Source organism: Fistularia commersonii, chromosome 18 (assembly GCF_037954325.1).
Source record: "Fistularia commersonii isolate RoL2024-O1a breed Wild chromosome 18, RoL_Fcom_v1.0, whole genome shotgun sequence".
Classification (NCBI taxonomy): Eukaryota; Metazoa; Chordata; class Actinopteri; order Syngnathiformes; family Fistulariidae; genus Fistularia; species Fistularia commersonii.
In genome coordinates this window covers 11,670,055-11,693,706 of record NC_141301.1, presented here as the reverse complement: position 1 = coordinate 11,693,706, position 23,652 = coordinate 11,670,055, and the positions used below count along the sequence as shown (strand labels likewise).

Here is a 23,652-nt window from a genome sequence, read left to right as displayed (position 1 = left end):
TTTTCTGAGACAGTCCTGTATATAGACATACAGCCATTCATGATGTGTGAATGAGAGAATGAATGGATGTATATCTATATATCCCGTGAATGGGAGAATGAATAGTTGGATGTCTCAATATGACAATCCCCGCGACCCTGAGTGTAGCATAAGTAGTATAGATGAATGAATGAATGGAAACTGTTTTCCCTTTACAAGAACCAAATGTTTTGGTCCGCTTAGTGGAAAATCATGTGCTGCAGAGAGGTTGCACTTTGAGACTTATTTTTCCTTCTTGAGCAAAAGCATGTCTGTGACACACATTACCCCCCCCTGCTCTTCACTCCACACAGTTACACTCTCTGTCGTTATATTCTGGCCAGAAACTGGTGTTTAGCCAATAAGCGGTGAATAGCAAACAGCTAAAAAACATGTTCGGCATGGCTTTGTGTTTGTCCCACAGGGCTCATGAAAAATTTATATCAGCCCCCCCGCCTGTATTACTCCACACAAATACCCCATTACTTTTCCATTTTGGTACATATAATGGATTATGGATGATGGGTATCATTCCACCGATTCCCACTCCGGGCATGACAATTTCATTTTTTTTTCTGTCAATAATAGTTTATAAATTACTTAACACATCACCACTGAATACCGCAAATTGTATTTTGTGATAATGCACTCCAGGACAAGGCGAGTTGACTCCCGTGCACGACCGTCTTTTTGTGCTTATGACAGCATTCCTCTTATTCTCGCAGCAATATCTGAACATGTCAGTGGATATCTCCCCGCTGCAGGTGATTTCTAAGGAATAAAGTCCTTCTGTAGATGTAATCCAAGTGCGATGCAAAACAAAAAAAAAAAAAAAAGAAACATAGCCCAATCTGCTATCATGGGAAAAGCATTGCTCAACTGATTTTCCTCCCACCCGCTCGTACGTGACAAGAATCATCAATTCTCCGAGCAACTCTCCTTTGCGGTACGGCTCTATGTGGAAGGGGTGCTTGTTGCGTTAACAAGTATAATATGACTGGCGGGTGTTTTGAGGATGTGCTGCCGTGATAATGTCTAGATATAATCCCCGAGATGCACCTTCTCGTCTCCTCTGCGCGGACACACCGATGATCAGTGTGTGTGTGTGTGTGTGTGTGTTTTGGAGTCCTACCAGGACGGTCGTCCCTCAATTTGGAGCTCGCGTAAAGAAATGGGTGACGCACTCGAGGGCGGCGGTCACGACCTCTTCGCCGCTCACGACCTCCTCGCCGCTCACGACCTCCCCCTTGTGCATCTGCAAGGTGCAAAAAAAAAGTGCAAAGCTGCGGGATGTTTGTCGAACCACGGTAAGGTCACCGGGAGCTCCTCTTTGGGAAGGCTATCGTTTACTTTTCGCCCACGCTTTTTGAGGGCCGGAGGGGGGAGGGAGGGGCTGACGTCTCTTGCATCTCCAGGAGCCATGATAAACACACCAAAACATCTCGACCCCAATGGGTTGCAGGAACATTAATAGATAAAAAAAAAGGAAGTTGCTCAAGGAAATAGAACATGCGACCATGTTTAAACAAGTTTATCCCTGCTGACCCCCCACAGCACCACTCCCCCACCCTTCCCCCTTTTGCTTTCCACGTCACTTTAGGTTTTGTGATCTCACATGTTGAAGGATCTGCATCCCGACGTGAAGAAGTCCCGGGCTCCTTCCCTCTTTTCACGCTTGGTCAGCTCCGTAGGGAGGAGGGGCACAAAAAAAATCAGTGTGTGTGTGTGTAAGCGAGAGAGAGAGAGAGAGAGAGAGAGAGAGTGTGTGTGAGTGAGTGAGAAAGAAACAAGGTTTCGTCGCTCTCCTCTCAGTCTGCTCCGGACCGCAGTGGATCCAGCCGGAGGAGGATCGCACCGACAACCCAAGATGTGAAAAAGAAAATTACAAACAAAAAAAGGGAGGTTTTCACAACGTCGGATGAACAGGAGCAAAAAAAAAAAAAATTAAAGAAATAACAAGAAAAAAAAAACAACATTTTTTTTTTCTCCCCCCTCCTCCCTCCTCCTCCACCTCTCCCTCCTCCTCTCCATCCTCGGCGGTAAGTGGGATGCAGGAAACGCAGCGTCGTTAGAATAAAGCTGCGCCTCCCGGTCAGATTCCCCGGTGCTCGGCCGGGATGTGGACTCAACAGGAAAAACCCAACTCTTCATCAGGGTGAAGAAGGACTGCCTGTTTCCAGTGAGGGGTTTGGAGGGGACAAAGTGAAAAGGTTTTTTTTTTTTTTTTTTTTTCCTCCCTCTCTCTCCCTCTCTTGCAACTATTCGGGATGTGGATTATTTATTTCATGTTTATACCTCGTGAATAAGGAAAGGGTGGTTGGTGTTGGTGTTGGTGGTGGGGGGGATCATTTTTTCCCCCCTTCCGTTTAGAGAAGAGACACCACCGGAATAGTGCTGGACTGACCGGCGGAGCATCTCATCCGCCTGGTTGTCGGCGGAGGGAGGAAGAAGAGGAGGAGGAGGAGGACCCGGAGAACTGGATGGAAGTGAGTTGCTTCCGTTGCAGAAAATAATCATCGTAATATTAATAAGAATATTAAAGAGAAAGAAAACACGCACGGGAATCCTGCGGTGGACACGCAAACTACACAGAATCTGTTGGAGGGGGAAAGGCGGAGAACAGCAGCAGCAGCAGCAGCAGCAGGTAAGACACACAAGTTTGTCCTTCTTTTTCTTTATTCCTCTCACCTTCTGAAGTCAATACAGATATCGGTTTTGCACGCGCGCGGGGAGCCGATCGCCGGCGATCGCGATTGATCATTCATGCATTCATTCATTCATGCATTCATTCCGAACTTGGTCAGTCACGCATCCGCATCATGATACAGATTTGCGGGATGCAGGTGCGTCGCTGTGGGAAACTAGATGCATCCTAATTGTTGCGTGGAATTGATCACCCCCCCCCCACACTCCTTCTTTGACCCCCCCTCCCTCCCCTTCCATCCCCTCCCGTGCGTCAGAGGAGCGGAGTGAGACTCGGAGTCTCACTGGGAGGCGCACAGATCATTAATTGATGAGGGGGAGGGAGGGTGGCGTAACCCCGATCGATTATTATTATCAGTGATCGGCCGCCGGTGCCGTGGAGCAAATCGTTAAAATTCTATCCCCACCCTCCCCCCAGTCGATGAAACTCTATTTAATTTGTTTACTGATTTTTCTTTCTTCATCCGCTGAGGTCATAAAAGAAGAAAAAGAAAGTCTTAAAAGTATTTTCTTTCGTTTGGAAAAGGAAATAGTTGGTGATTGCCCAATGGTGATTTTGGCGCCCCCTTGTGGCGACAACTGGAAGTTTCTCTTTTTTTTATTTTATTTTTTTTTGGCTCCGCTTTGCATCTACTTGTTTTGAGATTTCCAACCTAATTTCAGGTTGTAGCAGTACTACATGAATAAATAGTTAAAGATAATAAATGAATAAAGAATATACTAGCCAAACAAACTTGCCCGTCCGGGGGAGCTAGTCCTGCGTCCCCCGGATATTTATGTCACAGTGGCAACATAAATAATAGCCCTTTATTGGATCTTTTGCAAAATTAATGTTTAATGTAATGATGCTGTTGTAAATAATTGAAGACTAATTCTCACCCCGGGCGACACCCGTATACAACTTATTGGTTTGACTGCGACTACATTTCCCTCTGAGGAGCAATTCTTTATCTCGTGTCGCTTGTAATGAATTTTTTAAACCGGCGTATTTGGTTTAATTTCCCTCCCTTTTTAATCATCAGAATTATGGAGGATTTGATCGGCGTCTGTGCGACGCCGGCTGATGGGAGAAGGTGAAGTGTAGATTCCAGTTTTGCATAAATATCAACCGGTTTAGTGAATCTGTCTTACAAGGAAGGCGTTGGGGCGGCAGAATCAATCGTATGTTAATAAGTTCATTTGTAGCTTGGCAATTGAACTGCACACAGTGTTTGTTGCCAAGTGCTACAGCTGATGCCTGAAAGGGAACCTTGATTGCTAGGAAATGGATGAATGAATGTTGATAAGGGTTGAAATAGACTCGAACAGTGAACTGGGCGCCTTAGCATCAACTTTTATTCATTCTGACATTTCTTTTCCTATAAAACTGGTTATTTCCAATGGCCAGGATCTGTCCTTCAGGGCTTCATGGAGGAGCAGCACTGAATGCTACACAAAGAAAAGTCCCATAAACCCAATGGATAAATCCACTGGCTGTCTCTCTGGGCCCAACTCTTGGAATACTGTAAAGACAAGATGTTTGTTTTGACTCCATGAAAAGTGAATCAGTGCTCCTCCGTGGCCTTCTACTGCGTGTCAGGCTTTAAAATCCACTTGAAATCTGCAATACAGGTGAAAAAGAAACCTAAGACTACTCACACTTCCTCTCACTTTGGTATGCGATAGTCCCTCATTTATCGAGGAGGTTTCGTTCCAGAACCGGCCACGATAAAAGAAAATCAACGAAGTATCGACCATATATTTTTTTTATTATTTACATATATTTAAACAATTTATGACTCTCTCCAAACTCTTACAAAACCTTTACTCATTTAAACACTTCCTATACTCTTAAATAGAGAGTGACACTGCAAGTAGTGATCGTACATCGATGTGAAATGGACAAGGCTAGATGCTGAATGCATGCTTTGTGCAGGAGATGCAGAGGAATGATGTTACTGTCGCTGAGCTAATCAGAGCCCAGGATACAGAACAACATGCTCTGGTTGGTCGCCACCTGCCTTTACCGTGGAAATAATTGAAATAATAAATATGTAAAATTGCATTTATACCACAAAAACCCATGGTATCGTGAAATGTCCATGAAATAGAATGAGATGAAAAAAAAAATACAAATTTGTAACACAGTAAGATGCGAAAAGGTGAACCATGATGTGCCGAGGGACTATTGTAGTGTTTTAATCCCATATTCATTCATTCAGCAATTCACCCATCCATTCTGTCATTTTCTATACCAGTGATCCGAGGATCATTTTGGTATCGGTCCGCAAAGAAAATCTTTCTTGGTCCAAATTATAGTTTTTTCATTAGACCTTACGGATCTTCTTTTGAGATCCGACTGTTTCTCCTGTCATGTAATTTTCATACATCAGCTACCCCAAGCTAGCGGAGTAGACTGGATAAACGTAAGACAATTCGAGTGTCACTGCCACCCCAAGATAGGACCGTCTAGTAGCGTGGAAACAATCCCACTGAATCTACATTAGGGTGAATTGATATTATAGTGCAATATTATTGTAATTGTTGTATTCAGATTAAATACTGTGAACTGACAAAAGTTTTTATTATTCAGTTCAGTCACGTCAACACAAAGGACACAATATTGTTTTCAAAGATATTTATTCGGTTTTAATCTTTTAAATGATGTTTTTTGTAACAAGTTCAGCTTAATCGGTTTTAAAATTGACCCAGACGAGTGATGCCGATTTTAGCAGATGTTGTTGCGTCAATGTTGGATCAATTTTCAGGTCTTTTTCTTTTTTTTAAAGGCCTAAAAAACATTGGAGGTTTAGATGGCAAATGAAAAAAAAAAACACAGCGCACATCAAAAGCATCACCTCGAAATCACTGTCAGCTTTCATCTTCTGACTCGTTTTTCACAGGAAGGGAAATACGAGGAAGTGTCCTCACTCTAGACCAGGGGTGTCAAACTCATTTTGGTCTGGGGGCCACATACGGCCTAATTTGATGCTGAGGGGGCCGGACCAGTAAAATCATTACCGAGAAGTGACACTAAGTCCAAATTTTTCCATTGTTTTGGTGTAAAGGAGGTTGTCAGGTCAATGATAAAAATCTTTATATGTAATGAACTGCTCCTCTGAAAAATACATGACGAATATTAAAAATGAATATTAAAAAAGAATTCATGAAATGACACCCTAAAAATGTTGAGTTAAAAGAGTCACAAATCTTGTCACTGTGGGAAAATTTTCTGCTAGAATTTATTACAAAATTGATTGGTAGCATGTATAAGAGGAGGTATAATGTTTACAAGGCTAGTGGTGGCTATTGTACTTATTAAATCAATCTTTTTAATTTTGCCCATCTTTTTTGCTATTGTTTTTGTGTTTTTTTTTTATAGTAATAAGAAAGGAAGATCATTTTAACAATATCACTAGACATTTTCTCATCCAAAAATCATTTGTTTTCAAATTTTAAAGCAAAAATACATAGCAAAGTTACTTTTTAATTTTTTCCTTGCCTGTTTTTTTTTTTAAACACACTGAATAAAACACCCTGATGCATGTGAGAAAAAAAAGCACGGACCGTACTTACACAAAGATTTGATTTCAAACAGGGGGCCACAAAATATTGTTTTGAGGGCCCTGAGTCTTTGACCCCTGGTCTAGATGCTTAGGATCAGATCTATCGAACGTGGCAAATTTAACCCCCACTCATGTTGGGACAGATCTGGTCAGCGTTCATTTACAAGACGCAAACTGTTATTCAGCTTCGTAGCGACTGAGAAAAACGGTTTAAAGCCTAGAAATTGTTCCAGAGAATACGGTCTCAGCTGATAGAGCGCTTTTACACCTTTCCGATTCAATGCGCTTTACACCGGATCGCATTCACCCGACGGCAACGAGGCTGTCATGCAAGGCGCTAAACCGACCCAATCAGGAGCGATTTGGAGTTTGGTGTCTTGTTTGAAGCTCAAACCACCAATCATCTGACTGGAGGGACTACCAACACTCTACCAATCCCTAACATTTAGACCTTCATTCAAGATGGTGTGACCAAGCTGTTGTTTTTTTTTTTTTTGTGCATGAGTTCAAGTGACATCGAATCATCACGCTTATTTTCTTTGTTCTGATAATTATGATCAGAGTACGTCACAGCAAGAAGGTCACTGGTTTGATTCCAGAACGGAGAGATGGAGTCTCCATCTTCTCCATTGCCTTTGCAGGTTTCCTTTGGGTTCCTCAGTTTCCTCCCACATTTAAAAACACGCAGCAGTTTCCATTGGAGACCCTCAGTTCCCCTAGATGTGTGAACGTGAGTGAATGGTTATGTTTCCATATATCGTGGGTGTCAGGCTTCTTTTTTAGCGAGGGGCACATCAGCATAATGGTTGCCCTTAAAGAGCCACATGAACTAAATGTAATGTCAAATCAATGATGAATATGAATAGCTCATTCAAATTCAAAATGTTACATATGCATTTACATAGACGTAAAAAAAATGATGTTTACTAATTGCTCTGCTACTAGCTTTTGCTACTACGGTGATTTTGGATGCAGCTCTGGTGAACATATTCTGCTGCCGTCGTAGTTTGGATTTTAATTCTTGGATAATTTGTTGTTTTTCTGGAAGGCTAACTTTAGCATACTAAGCTCCCTGTTTGGACGTAGATTGGACTCTTTGACAACAGACGCTGCCTCATAATGCAAAAGACATACCGGTATTTCTCCTTCAAACACAAACATGTATTCGTTTTCCCATCTTTCTTGAAAAGGGCTTCCATCTGCATCAACTTTTCTCTTCCTGGACATTAAGGGATCATTTGTACCGGTAGTTCTTAATTCCACTTGTTGAAACTGGCACTGATGTAGATACACTGCGATCTAATGGCGGGATGCTGTCATTTTGCAGGTAACATGATCAGCATGAATAGCGGAAAATGTAGTTTATGGTCAATGCATGTGTTTGACTTATTTATTTTAAGACAATCAGACCTTTCAAGACGTTTTCGCGGGCTGCATAAAATGACGCGGCGGGCCACATTTGGCCCATGGGCCTTGAGTTTGACACACATGCACTATATGATGTGTCAGTGAGAGGGTGATGCAAGTCCTGAGGGGCTGAATAAGATTTGGAAAGTAGGTTTTATATAAAAAATAAAAGATAAAATCGGAGCCTAAAGCCCGGGACTGTTTGACACCCTATGTCTCACATCAGCGGGCAGTGACATTGACTCCAGTTACTGGGTGAAGAGACAGCGAGATCAGAAAAGCCGGGGCAAACAGCCTGAGGAAACAGATAAACAAACAAGCAAAAGAAAAAAAAATGTTGGAATTCTACAAAACAGCACGGAGGGAATGAATTCAGCCCTTCTGATTTTGTAATGGTCGTAAATGCCTGTCCGCTTATGATACGAGCCCATAACCATGAAAGAGAGAGAGGTGTAAACTCTATTCTCGACTATAACCAGGCGTGGAGCCATTGTTAGCCGGACGTATTCCTCCACCTATTGCATGTTTACCCGAACGCAGCAAATTCAAATAAAAAAATAAACAAACAAACAAAAAAAGTTCAAAGACAAAACACGCACGCTTGTTGTGTGAGGACGTGTAAGTGCATACCAGTACAAAGATGTCTGTGGAGGTTCTCAGTCATCCAGATCATGGTGAATTCTTGTCGAAATCTTCTTGTCGTGGCAACTGGACTCGAATTTCATTTCACCCCTCATCCGAGAGGCTTCTTCACTTCTAATGACCTGTGGGGAGTTTCCGAATATAACAGTCATATTCTGAAACTCCCCACGTATAACTGATAGAACAGTTATATTCGGAAGCTCCACACAGATCATTAGAACCGAGGAAGCCTCTCGGATGAGGGGGTGGGACGTCTTTCAGTGAAGAAATTCAAGTCCATTTACCACGACAAGAGGATTTTGACAAGTACAAGTACAGAGAGTTGGGTTTGTACCGGTCATCCTTCTTAGGCTGTCTTTTTTCAGTACAGTGAAGTTTCAGATACATGTATTTTGGATTATCCAGTTGCAAAGTATAGAGTTTCAATCATTTAATCATTTAATTAATTGCCTTGATAAATACTGGCCATTTGCAAATATTATTTTGAAGGTGAGGCGACTTGTCGGAGACTCAAGGCCAGATTTTTCTCTCTCTCTCCCACGCAAAGACCTCTGTTGACCCAGATTTATTGTAAATAATGACTATTTTATCAGGACCACAGGCCAGTCACTTAAAAAATGAACATGCACTGTCTCACAAGCTCTCAGTACTAACAAAAATCATATAAATTCACATTAGCTTTTTTGGTTAAAAATGACTTCTGTCCTGTCTATTAATAAATGTCAAAAAATAAAACAGCATTTTTAAAACTGGCTTATTGAAAAATTACTTGCTTTTTCCAAACTTTCTCTTTCCGGATGCTGACTTTGTAATTTTGGCAGTTAAACCTTCCACAGCTTTAAACAAATCCTTTTTTGTTCTTTCTGTGAACAATTTTTATTACTTTCAGGATATTTTTTGCATAACATTGTTTTGACCAAAATTACCAATTTATTTAAAAACTTAAAAAAGGTTCTGAATACATTGACTGAATGCATTTACCCTTAAAAATACCTTTTTTTCTTGAAAGTAATATTTATCAACAGGGGATCAGAATCGCTTTTTGTTTTTTTAACCACTTTCCTCATACTTACTGGTGAAAAGGACTTCTGGCGTTGTTTTCCTTGAACAATTCTTTTTGAAAGTGGTCGCAATTTTCCAAGCCAGTTGATATGATGCAGGCATTACGGCCTCTGAGTGCTCCGTATGTTTTTTGAAAAACTATTTTGACTGAATTATCAAACCCACCAAGTTGTGCTTGTGAAGTTCAGTCCCCTTTGGAAATTCCCGATCAATGTCGGCATGAAGTGAACTGAAGAGGCGCCAAAGATTTGATGCCTTGAAATGCGCTAATGGCGTCTGACATATGAGGCAGAATGCCCCGACATTGCGTTCGATATTATATATATCAATATTTGCGTCAATGCATGTGTGTGACATGAAAATACCGTAGCCCATTGAACTCAAGCTACACATACATATAAAGAAAAAAAGTCACAGACACAAAATTTGCCGTGAACATAAAATCCACATGCGGTTCGGCCAAGCCTTTGTATTCTATTTCTCGGGCAGTCTGGGTGAGTGGGACATCCCTCCAATCCGAAAGCTTGTAGTTCAATTCCCGGGTTCTCCTGTCTGAATATCGAAGGGTCGTTGGGAAAACAACAAACCCGAGTTGCTTCCAACGGCCTGGTTCGGCACAGTGCCTTGTATTGCTGTTTTTTGTGAATAGGTCAACGCTATCTTGCGTGAAGCAGCATGAAAGTGTAAGATTGGCTATAATTGCAATGATTGAAGGTTAAAAATAGGTCACTGCTTTGAGCGATTTATTTATTTCAAGCTTTTGACCCCCCTGCCCCCTTCCACCGCCATTAACCCCATTACTTTTTTTCCAAGACCGTCCAAAATGTTTATGTGCATTTAGCGTTCAGAACGTCCGAAAACCCAACAGTCCAGTGATTCTAAAGAACTCCAGCGGGACGTCGTGCACTCGTGTCATATTTATCCATAGGTGCTATTCATTTGAAAAAAAAACAAAACAAAAAAAAAACGACAAAAGACAGACGTTGTTATAGGTTATGTAAGAGTTACATGATGAATAGGGAAATGATCACAAAGGTGGTGGGACTCGCTCACAAAAACCTCCCTGTCTATTTTGAGCCTGTCGTACGGACCTACCGGACGACTCTGCGAGGGTCGACCGCGATGCTCGGTTCATTTTAAATGTTAGAATTATAAAGCAAATAAGAAGGCTGACGAGAGATTTGCAATTCTCAAAGCAATTTAATTGGCAGCGTGCGCTTTCTCGGGGTGTATTTAAATTCCTCCAGTGTTTCTGCTTTGGTGAGTACGAGTCCAGATGGACTCCGTTTGCATCTCTGAATTTCTTCGCCTGACGCCGAAACCCCGTGTTTTTTCTATCGTAGACATTCATCAGGTTTCGCGCTACTACTCTCAGCCGCTCCAGACGGATGTCACTCAGATGCATTTTGTGATATTTTAAGTTGAGTTTTATTATGCATTTTTCAGAACGTCGCCGAGGGTCCGCGCGACATTGCCTCTCCAGGTCCGCCTCAATAACGCTGAAGGTTAATTATCATCAAATGCTCTCCGCCTCCCACTGAAGGACAGAGTGACAATCACAAGTCCTCAGCAAAGTCTTTCTCCTGTGGGAAGGAGGAGCAGAGACGCTGTACCCTGCATGCGTCCTGCTTCATTTAGCCAATCCACGGTTGCACGCTCACACACTAAGCAATCAGCATACATTAAATATGGTTATTTTATCCCTATGCTGAGCACACTCTGTTTTAATCCTCTCCTCTACGGGTCATATTTACGAAGGGTGTCTCGGTCAGGTTTTCTTGGCCAAGGGTATCTGTCTGTAAATCCCATAGAGCAGCATCGCGGCAGAGTTGCTTACTTAAACAAGCTGGATGTTTTTCACACTGCAGCTATTATGCCAATAAGAGAGAGAGAGAGAGAGCGAGAGAGAGAGAGACTTTGGAGAATCTGCGTGTTTTGTCTGCCAGCAAATCATTTTTCACAATTGCATGAATATACTTTTTTTTCATAACTAGGAGCAAACGCTGAACTTCAGGTCGCATTAAAAAGAGAACCCAGCGAAAGCAAAGCTAATATTTTCTTTTTTTGAATAGCACCCCGACGGGCCCGGAATAATGAACTTCGGGCCATCCCAGCATACATTAAATCTAATTATTTGATATATGTCATACTTATTATGGCCATTGTCCTCCCCGTCCAGTTTTATTTTATCATCATTTTAGCTCTTTCTTACCTATGTTTAAGACACTTTTTCGCTTTTCGATTGCCTTCGCGGGCGTCCCGGTGGTTAGAAGGTTGATGGTTCGATTCCAGGCGACTCCCGCCTGCGTGTCGTAGTTTTTTTTGGCAAGACGGTGAATACGAAGGTGCTCCCGATGACCTTGTCAGCGCCTTGCACGGCAGCTCAGCCACCATCGGCGTGTGAATGGTTGAATGCTTTCTTTTTTAAAGCGCAGTGAAAAGGCCAAAGTGTAGACCATATATACCGCGAGTATCATTTCTTTTCAGAAAGCAATCTTGAACAAGAGTGTTAATATCCAACCATAATTGTTATTTTTTAAGTTAAATTTTTTTTTTTACATAGAACTTTTAACATGCGCTTTTCCAGACCCTCAATTCTTCATTTTTTCTCGCTGTCACATTACTTTTTCGGTGGCTCATTTACCTGCTGAGAAGGGAGGTATTTTCCATCGGTCATTTTGAATTTTAGTTCAACTGAAAGTGAATTAAATACAATTGACGGATAAGTGCAACTGAAGTGCTGCACTTTTCAGCTGCGATTTTCAATTACAACTGCCCTGGACCTCACTTTTAGCACAGCAGCAGGAGATACTCATCATCTGAGAGGACAGCAGCTGGCCACACCATGTTCACCAGGCTAAGTGTCACGAGAAACTCCCTGAACAATAATGGTTCCTGAACGGCTCCCCAGGAAGAAATATCCATTGTGATCCAGCAGAAAACGCACAAGTCTGAAGCTAAACTGGAATATCAACTGAGCAAGGGGAGCTCTATGTGGTTTTATTTAGATGTGGCATGGTGGCACTTCCACTTGCAACAAGGAGGTGTATGGTTCAATTCTGACAGGGTGTCTTTGTGCGTGGAGTCTGTGAGTTCTACCCGTGCAAGGGTTTCCCTCTACGGTCCAAAAACATGTTTATTTTAAACCAACTGCCTAGACTTGTGAATGAGATAGTGAACGCTAGTATGTCTCTACAGTATGTGATTAGTAAATGTTTCAGGGGTGTCAAGCTCGTTTTGGTCTGAGGGCCACATACGACCTAATTTGATGTCAAAGGGGCCGATCCAGTAAAATCATTACCCAGACGTAGCACTAAGTCCAAATTTTTCCTTTGTTTTTATGTAACGGAGGTAAACAGGTAAATTATAAAAATCTTTATATGTAAAAAAATCTAAAAAATACATGACAAATTAATATTAAAAATGGATATTAAAAAAGAATTGATGAAATTGCACCCTAAAAATGTTGTTGAGTTAAATCTTGTCACTGTGGGAAAATTAGCCACTAGAATTTATTAGAAAATTTATTTGTAGCATGTATCGGGCAGTTATAATGTTTACAAGGCTAATGGCGGTTATTCTGGCCCGTTTTTTTTAAGTTAAGAAAAGATCATTTCAACAGTGTCACTAGACATTTTTTCATCAAAAAATCAGTTTGTTTTCAAATTTTGAAGCAAAAAATATATTGCAAAGTTACTTTTTAATTCTTTTTCCTTGCCTGTTTTTTTTTTTTAACCCCCAGATGCATGTGAGAAGAAACGTGGGGCCGCACTAACACAAAGATTTGATTTCTGACAGGGGGCCACAAAATATTGTTACGAGGGCCGCAAGTGGGCCGCGAGTCTGACACCCCTGCTCTATATTATGCGTGAATGAGAGTGTGAATCGTATGCGTCTATATGACATGTCGAAGAGAGAGCGAATGGTTTTATATCTGTGACGTACAGTGAAGTTCATGGCCGGTGAGGCATGCCTTCCATGAGGCAGGAGAACTGCGTGCCTCACTTAGTGGCTCTTCACATTCGTTTTATGATTGCTCAGCACAAGAAACTAGTAACACACGCACAGCTGTCGATGAAAAAACAAAAGTGCAGCATGTATAAACATTTTAATAGCGACATACAGAGAGTATTGCAGAGCGTAAGCCGTCATTGCGCGGTCTACGTTGAGGCTCAACAGTCCGCGGCCTCACCACACGTCTCTTCTCAGTCGAACAATAAATGTGCTCAGTAAATAATCTAAATATTGGTGAAGTTTAGTGAAAAATACTTTGAAGTGCAAATCACTTATAAATACAACCATTTGATTCTTTTTTTTTTTTCCTTCCAAGTGAGGCAAGGCTTCTCCTGCCTCCCCTGACTGCACGTCCCTACTGGAGAGAATGGTTTTATGTCTCTATATGACGTGTGAACGAGAGAGTGAATCGTACGCGTCCATACAGAGAGAGCAAATGGTTGTATATCACAACATGACTTGTGAATGAGGTAACGAATGCTTGTATGTCTCCATACGATCGATTTACAACCGTCTAACAACCGATGAGATCGGCTGCCGTGGCCTGAGCGCAGTGGTATAGATAATGAATGAATGCATGAATGTTTGTAGCGAGCAATTTGACGAGATCCTTTCAAAAAGGAGAGGGGAGGGAGCGGTCGCCTTGTGATTCATGTCATCCACTGTACTCTGCATAGACTGACAAATGACACACTCGAAGCACTTCTCTCGCGTGAGACGTATGAGTGACAGACCAGAGAAATGCTTCTCCGAATGCTCCTCGTGACGTGCATGAATTGCATCGCTGACATGCAGCGTCCGTGATGTGGTTCCACTGAAATGTTTACCCAGCAAATGTTCTTTCTGCTTTGGAGGAAATGAGCAGCGCTGTTATTTCCTACTCATTTGTACTTTCTTTTTGCATGGACACCATTTATGAATTTGTAATCACATTGTAATTCAAGCCCCCATAGGCCGGTATTGATCGGCGACAGATCGCAATTATGCAAAATCGGTTCCAAGTACAGTTCCAAGCACAACTGATATTTTCTCTGTCATACTGGTTTATGTTAATCGATAGTAACTAAGTCTCGTTATGGGTTGTATAAATGATGCTCGCTGTGTTTTGCACAAAGGTACAAAGTAAACTTGCCGCTAAGACGCCGTAGGAAGACCAATTTGTCTTTTTCCTTTGCGGGGATCAAAGTCTGCTCTTACCGGGGTGCATTTTGCAGCCCCACACTGTAATATTCAGCCACATTTAATGGACTTTTCTTCTGGAGAAATAGAGAATACAGAAATGCCTTTATGAATGCTGCTCACGGCTTTTACTCAAATTCAAATTAAAGATAGCGTTAAAGAAAATAGAGGAAAACACGACTCTCGGCAAATTACAAAAGAGGCTCGACCCTTTCGAGGTCCAGAATTCGAGATTCCTCCTTGAAGACTGTAAATGCATTCATTTACAACGAGTATTTAGTCTTGTAAAAAACCCGGCCTTCATTTTTCATGAAGGCAATGATCTAGTTTACTGCGCACGTGCACATGTAACATCTTGTGGTCTTCGGGAATCTCAAATTTCCTCTGGGAGGTCCAGTTGATCCCATACAGAGCGCGGCCTTTAAGTTTTCAAGACTTTCACATGGAGCCACTGTCTCCGTGACAACCCTCGATAATCCTGGGGCGCGACTCGTGTTCCGGAGGTCTCGCGTGAAATGGAAAGCTTTAAAACATGTCTCCATCCTCCATGTCAGAGAGGAGCGAGGGGGATTCAGAACAAGGGCGGATATATTTCGTTACACAACAGGTTGCGAATAAAATACTTGCTTCCTATCTCTCTGTCCAACGCTTTCACTCTTTCTACGCCAACGGGTCGAGACAGAACGCCGCCACATTGAGCTGTGGGATCTGTCCTGGGTTTCTGCAGCGGTAAAAGGCAGTGTTTGCGCTTGCTTACGGGGGACTGTCGGGTTTTTGTAAATCTTTTGAAAGAGTTTTGTCCGGAGCTGCTCCACATGCAAAGTGTCATGAGACAGCTGTGTTGGGATTTGGTGCCATATAAATAAAATCGAACTTGAGTTGACTTGACTATAAAAATTACGGCGCGATCAAGCAGGAATCTAATTTAAAAGACCATTTTCCTATTGATGGATACCCGGCGTCTCGAAAATCAGTTTCCTGTGGCCCGTGCATTATGGGATAGCTAAGTCCCTTAATGTTTATAGCTGCTAGCCATACAGCTTTACGGTCAAATTCCTAGAGATGATCCAAAAGACCCATTTGGTGTGGTAATCAATTTAAAGTATTATTGCAGAGAAACTTTCTTTATGTACCAAATGCAGGCCAAAGTGCAGACATTGTCACACTTTGTTTTCTTTCTTCCGTGCGTCTACATTTTTCATTTTCTGCTTTGCAATGAATAAAAAAAAGGCAAAACTGTGGGCTGAAACTTACACCTCCACGGAGGCTTTTTGTGCGATCGGCGTGGGTTGTTACCCAGCTCTAAATTAAAATGAACTTAGACTGTATTGAAATACTTCATTATGAAATACTTGAACAAATCAAGGGCTTTACAGTTTTTAAAAAATAAAGTTTTCCCCTGTTTTTAACTTTTCTGTTCCCCACCGATGACCACTATCATCACACTGATTTGAACTTTCGAAGCCATCAAGACCTTTTCTCTCTTAACCGATGGTCTCCTCAGGCAACCATCAAGTAGAGTGATGGGGGAGTTTGTCAGATGAAAGTAAATAAACTCCAATATTATATTCCAAAGATAAAAAAAACTGCCTGGGTGAGCAACTATGATATTATGTTTGCGAGGCCCTTTTGCAAAGTATGGACAAGACGAGTAAAGGAAGATTCATGATCTCATTGTGTTTCTGATCACTTGATGGATTGGAGTGTCCAGCATTGTGCATTAACCGACTACCATTACCGTCCCTTTGAGCATCTGCGAAGTAGTACGAGCCGCGTTGTAAGAAAAAGCCTCGTCATGTACAGTTACGCCGGGGAGGTCCCGAGCAGAGTTGGACACCGATTGCAAAAGAAATAGAATACAAGTAGTCTTACTACATTTTTCTGTTCGGATTGTTTTTGAAAATGAGCTGAGATTGTGCGTGGATTGTACAACCCTCCAGCTAAATGTGAGGACGATGATGATTACGATGATGATATCTGCAGGTACCTGCAGGGTAAAAGGATGATACTGTGGTGTTTTTGTTTTTCTGAATGTAGTATTCACACGCATTCATCGAACATATCGTGCCTACCGGGGCTTGCTTTTCGATTTGCAGTCGATATGTGAATGAGAGGGTGAATGGTTGTGTGTCTCTCCATGAGGCCGTGTGATCAACTGGCGACGGCTCAGGGTGACCCTTGAACCCCGCTTTTTGCCCGACGACAGCTGGAATAGCCTCTAGCCCCACTGCAAACCCACAAATTGCAGGAAAAGTGGTATAGATCATGAATAAATTAATTTCAAGGTTGTTTTCAGGTTTGGTTTATAGCCTAATTTGTTTTGCATGTATTTTCAGAAAGTGCCAGGCTCAGTTTTATGTCAGTGTATTCCCCGCTATAAGTCCATGTTCATTTATGACTTTGTGAAGGGACATCCATCCTTTGTTTGGTTTCCCTCCCAGGTGACCGCCTCTCCTGTTCTGATGTAGTTCACCTGTGTCGCACAATCAGTCCTTGTCAAGGCTTCCTGTTTTCTAGTGTGTCTCTCACCTCCCTACCTTCTCTCGCGTCTTGTATTGCGAAATTAGCTGAGCTTGTATTTTGGCGCTGTCAAGAATTTGTTTTTGCCCTCCGCATTTACTCCCATTGTTTCCCCACCCGCCTTGTCCGAGCCCTCTGTTAACTTCACATGTTGTTATCAGTTTTACATAACGAACTCAGTTTCTATTTCAGTTTCCGGCCGGATTCTTTTTGCATTTTGCAGATTCTGACATCCCAACATTAATAAGCACCTCCTCCCCGCCCTTCTGCTTCAACAATCCGTCTCCACTTGACCCTCGATCCCTTAAATGGGGAGGTGAGGACGAAAATAAAACTGTCCTTCTGTCAAACTCTGTACTGTCACTCAACAAAACAAACAGATTAGACAAGTCTATAATCTTTTCTGAGAAGGTTTCTTATCAGTTGACATATTCAGACTAAAAATAGGTTAATTTGTTGTCTTTTCAACACCAGTGTTATTCGTCAAGTGCTATTTTAGTTGCAAGCATCATGTTTTGCAGTCTTCATACAGAATGATCCAGATTCAATGCATGTTTGCATGTTATTTCCATGTCCGCATGGGTTTCCTTTGGTCTCCTGCCGCAGTCCAGAAAGATTCAGTAGGTTCATTGGAGACCTGACATTGCCTAGCCTGGTGAATGGGAATGTAAATGGTTGTATGTCTCTATATGTGGCCTTGTGATTTATTGGCAAGCGGTTTGACGGTGGGCTCCGCCCTTTGGCTGAGGACAGCTGGGAAAGGCTCTGCGATCTTGAGCGCAGAAAAAGCGGTACAAATAGTGAATGCATGGAAACTTATTTGTATCCACGATTGTGTTTGTGTCACAAACATGTTACTACTTGCAGTACTCCTATGCGGCAGCCGTCTTTCTCGAAAAGCGAAGCTGTACTCATGACTGCAGATTAATTCAAGATGATGGAGTGTTATCCGAGGAGCAGCCCTGGCTAAGAAAGACTCTTATACTCTCAACGGAGAACAGCTTTACCAGGAATTTGTATTCGATTGTTGTTAATCATCTTGCTGTGTGCAATTAGGATAAAGTTTATGATGGCTGACTGAATATTCCTCTCTTTTAAATGGCAATAACAATCACAAGTCCCCAGCGTAATGTTCAGACTCCATTTGTCTATTACTCCTGTACTGTACATTAATGAGTTTTCCATTAACGATAAACATTTCACTTGGACTTGGTACCAAACGATTAATTCATAGCCGTTGACATCGGCTCTCTATACAGCCGGTCAGAGGAACATCTCTTGAATGTAAGTAGAAAAAAATCGTCGGATTGTCACGACTCTGCCATCGTGTATAATCTCACTGGACTGTTCGTAGGACGGCGTCAAATCCATACCAAGAAGATTTCAGGTGGTCCAAATGGTGAAAGGTCAGGTCCAACCACCAACGAGTACCCGATAAAGTGCAGGGTGAGTTCTTGTTCACACTAACATATCAGAAAGACTTTAACGACTTCCCCTTCGGTCTCCGATGTCTTCACTGAACTCACGGCGTGCTCGAAACTGGGCCAACGGTGCACGTCTTCAACTCCCCGATTGAACACAATGAACATGTAGCACTCTTACAAATCCAGTTAAGTGAATTTCCATGATTATGCTTACGTTAGTGGTATTAATCTACATAATTAGCTCAATTATCGCCCCCCTCTTCACAATTGCCAAAGCATGACTCTATTAAACACTGGAGGATAACCCGTGCACTACCAAACGCTCCACCTGCCCCAGCAGAACCAATCATCCTCACCGCCTGCTTTCTAACAACAGCAATGCACCACTGGAGCTCAACCCTGGGTTGCCTGCAAATTTGTCAGTCATGGTTGTTACCGGCTCGTTTTTAGGACCCGAATGAGCCCCGTCTAAATCCAGTAAGTGTGCATAAAGACTGCTCCCATGCCGAGTAGATGGTTTTTCACTCACTGGAGATCACCAGGTGGCTCACTCTTCTTTTGCAATGTACCTGAAAGTGTCCCATTCTTCGTGCACTACAAAAAGCACTTTCCCATCAAACGCAGCAATTACCCCATGATGCACAGATGTAGCCGCTCCTGCGCCGACCATATGGACCCATAATTCTCGTTCTCAATATCGATCCTTCATATCTTGAAATGTTCCTTTGCCGCCAACAAGCTAGGAGGTGATTATGCGACCGGGGACCTCACCTAGGCCGGTGGCACGAAAGAAAGTGTGATGATGATTGAAATGAGTGTGATGTGAATGAAGATAGTGGATATTGGACGTTTTAATCTAGGCTACGATGGATCGTGTTCGAACGGATGATTGCAAACCGTCAGCTGCTCAGATGGAAAATCATGAAGTCCAATTCGTTATCAGTGATTTGTTTATCTGTCCTGTTCAGCGCCGCGCGTGTTCCTGCTTCATTATTGTCGTTACTAAAAATCACTTGCACGTGAGTCATTTGTATGGGTTGATTGTGTCTTGACTGTTTGTTTGTGAGTGTCAAGCCACGCAAGTCATCCGTGACTTCCTGTTCTTGGTTTATTGCTTAAATTGTTTATTTTTTTCTGCTTTAGATTTTATCTACCTGCAGTTTGGGTAAATAATTTTTAAAATTCATAACGCCTAACATGGTTCTCTATTGGCCTGATATATCAGTAGCTGTGCTGTTGGTTGACATATAGACGACTGCGCTCGGTGCCTCTCCAGAGCTTCACCAAATAATGGCTATAAAATGCATTTACCGGGAAGTGGGCAACCTGATGCAACGTTTACAGTCGACACAACAGCCTTTTGAGCGTGAAAACAAATCATTCAAGTTCTGCTGTGGTTTCAGAGGCAGGAGTCAGAATATTCGATGTTTTGCAGGCTTTTGTATGTTATATGATGAGATACAAATGAATGTAAATCTGAGGTTGTCATAGTCATGTAAAAATAGACATTTACGCATAAATTACGAAGAGATGCTTCACTTGTAAAGTCGATGGTTAATCCTGGCTCAGACCTCAGTCGGTGGGGTGAATAGCAGGGACGGCGTGGTGAAACAGGAAGCTTGGAAAGGGGAGGTTTTATCTGCGGTCCATGATGTTAAAAGGTGCACCAGGACACCAGGGGCCCCGTGTTCAAGTAAGAAAATATGGCCTACAATTTACCTCATGGAGTCTAAGCTCACAAGCAAAGATTTCTCTCAGTCACACCACACAGTATTTACATCCTACCAAACTTGAAACTCAATTCGAATAATGATAGGTGTACATTTTTATGAAATATTAATGCATATTATACAATATGTAATGGAAAAAGGAGGGAAGTGATAGCAACACAATGTAAGACTCCAGATGGAGCTTTCTTTCTCCATGATAGAGCTGGGAGTTGTATTTTTCTGTTGTTAGAGACCAGGCAACGTCTCTTACTGCCCGTCTCTCGAACCTCCCCCCCTATAGCCGTGCCTGTGTCCATGCACAACACTGTACGCTTGTGTTTAAGGGCACCGACAAAAATGTTTGCACGGGCACCCGCAACAATTAGGCTTTGTCACGCTGCTCATCCAGCTGTCACCCGGCTGCACGGTTTCTGTCCGGCCTCCAGGAGGACCGTGAGGATTCTGCACTTGTTGGTGTTTTTTGTTTTTTTTGTTTTTTTTGGCAGGTTCAGCAGGTCTAGGTCAAAAATGCTAGGGGTGTTACATTTCATTTTTTTTTCCCTTACTATCCTGGTTTACTCCTGGGGACACAAAATGCCTTCTAGCCGAACGGGCTTTTTTGACTCTTTTTTTGAAAGCTCGGAAACAGAGGAGCTGATGGAGGAAGCATATCTTTCAGTCGGTGTTGCCATTGGCCATTGCACCTCCTGCTTCTTTTTCACAACTGTTGCCCATCCAGATCTGTGTTCCCGGGAATTAAATCAATTGAAAAAAGTAACTGCTTTAAAACTTGATCTCATAGCGGTATGTTTCTATACCCTTGTCTCGGAAGTGGTTTTCTACATAAGATGTCAGGACGATAGGTGGTTGGCTCAAAGCGAGAAGGTTTCTTGCTTTTAGTCTCATCACGGCCCTTTGTTTCTGAAAAACGTAGTGAAGGATTGTTTACTTGTCTCGGTTGGTTTGTTGCCCTGTGATTGGCCGGGGCCGGCCTTAGGTGAACCCAGCACCATGCGCTAAGATAATACGGATAAGATGAATGAATGAATGTTAGGATTGCATCATATTCTGAACGCTTGCAAAGATGGCTGCACGTTGCTATTCAACTCCGGGTGCCGAAAGTGCTTTTACTCGACTGTTATTTGGGGATTATACATTCTACTTTGATGATAACTGTGTTTGGACTGATCACGCTGCTGTGTGAACGCCTGTCTCGGCTAACACGTTACTAACGTGTCATAGTCAGAAAGATGTCTGTTTTTATCACATTTTTCTCTAGCGTGTGCATCTGACCGCTGCCAGGTCACGGTCCGGGTGAAAATGACAGACCTCCAGGCCATGGCTCTTTTCACATTTTTCTCTCGTTAGTCAACCCGTGTGTGCGTGTATGTGTTTGTGTGTGTGTGAGTATGTACAGAATGCCATTGGGAGTGGTTCATCTGACTGTCAGAGATGATCCATATTCACTCCACTAACTGTCAGCTGTTTAGACAGTGATAAATGAAAGGGAGAATATGTGCATGGCAGGCTGCCATAGATAAAGCACCTGTGTGGATGCTGACCTATCTCCGGTCAGGAGAACAGCTAGATGGACACTTTGTAGATACAGTGAATGGACTGTATTTCTTCCCAGCATAACAAGCAGTCCTTAGATAAGAATTTGTGGCTAACTTTCTTGAAGGTTTATACGCAGGCTTTACATTATAGCAGTTAAAGCACTTTGAAGCGATGCCCTTTTCTATATTCAATTTTTTGATTCAATGCAACTGGAAAACAAAATGTCAAATACTCCTTCAGATACTCTTTAGGCTCATACGTGTTCACCGTGAATTGATTAACTAACAATATGTAAGGCTTCTCTGTTTGTCCCTGGCAGATTTAATGCAGGGGGGGAAACATGATCTCCCCAGCACACAACATTTCTATTTCATATTTTCTTTCTCTCGGCTTTATCACCGGGTATGTGTTGCCATATCTCTAACAATATGTAGTTAATGCAGGGGTTTCCAGGTGGACCGTTATTGCAGATTAGCCGGAGTCGTCGTGAGCTGCTTTGATTCGATAAGCCGAACGTCTGATGTAATGATAAGCGCCGCGGTCAACAAGGGACACTGAGCGGTCTCAGTATTTGCAGCTTGCAACGGATGGGATGAATTGTTTCTCAAAAGCCGAACCGAGCTGGATGGAGCGTTTGATTTTGTGACAGGCAGCGGTTAAATATGATGGCATTATTTTGTGTTTTCCTGTAGGAGAAATAAAAAATGAGGCCAGTTACTTGATTCGGGCACTTGGAAGCGATTGATTCGGTTTCGCAAAGTCTTTAAGGTCAGTGTGAATCAGTGTAGATTTGAGAGGGCCTCTGAAATGGTCTGAGGCGGAATGAAAAGGAAGGAAGAGGTGCGCATTTCCCACCGTAGGTTGTTGACACAGATAAATGGTCCTCTCCCCACAGCATCACCCTCATTATTATGCTACAGGGGAGGTCAGATTTTCAGGACTGCAAATCGATAACACATTGAAGTTGTGCACCACTAAAGGATATGCGAGTGGACAGATCTTTCTCACATTTCTTGAGGTAATCATCCATTTACTAATAGCTAATTTTCACTGATGACCTGAAGTGCCACCCGATTGTTTTTCAGAAGAGCGTAAAGCAGCGTCAATTGTGCGATGAGGTGTTTGTTGTCTGTTGTTTGTTGCGACGCGCCACAGGACCGTCCGTATTTTGTTGTTTTTACTCAAAGAAGGTATTCAAACCTCATAGTATTTTCAAAAATTAAATAGCTGCTAGGACTGTACAGCTTTTTCTGCTATATTTTTTTTTTTGCTTCACAACAACATGATGTCATTTGGTTTCATTAACGTGTGTATATAAACTCAAGACTTGCTGTAGTAGCACTGGCTTATTCCTGACGGACCAGCGGTTGCAAACATACTCTGGCTCAAAATACACTGCCAACGCAGCAAATGTCTGAAACATGTTTGTACCCAGACTTTGACTGTTATGCTTACTCATACAAAAATTAATTTAGGGAAAGCAAGACCGGCAAAAACAGGGAAAAAAGAGGGACTGAACACACAAGTTGTCTGGCCAGCTCACAAAAATCAAGTGGGGATTTTAAATGAATAATTTAAGGGCAATTGGAGATACACTGCTTGTGCTTTACTCATGCAGGACAGCTGGAGTGGTCTGATGTTGAGGATAATGGGAATTCCATGGCAATGAAATCCCACTCGAACTCAACTCCTCTGGGAGAAAATCTACTCATTTCCATTTGTAAGCAGTTCTTTTCCCCCAAAAGATATTTTCTATTAATGACAGAAACCGACGACCATATCCAGGTGAAACTTGTTCGCTCTAACAACCAGATGTCTTCTGCGAGGAAAGCGGAGAACTTAGTAGTAGACATGTGGAGAATGTGCAAACTT

The 23,652-nt window shown here is 42.4% G+C and overlaps 1 protein-coding gene across 3 annotated transcripts in view; it reads left to right on the top strand.

Annotated features, from left to right (window-relative positions):
* The first annotated feature begins 2,228 nt into the window (after positions 1–2,228).
* Positions 2,229–23,652, top strand: part of grik4 (glutamate receptor, ionotropic, kainate 4) — a 379,558-nt gene continuing 358,134 nt past the window's right edge. For all 3 annotated transcript variants that reach the window (XM_086164020.1, XM_086164019.1, XM_086164016.1), the window contains exon 1: positions 2,229–2,662. The gene's annotated coding sequence lies outside the window, so the exon portion shown is untranslated. The remainder of the gene's footprint in view (positions 2,663–23,652) is intronic.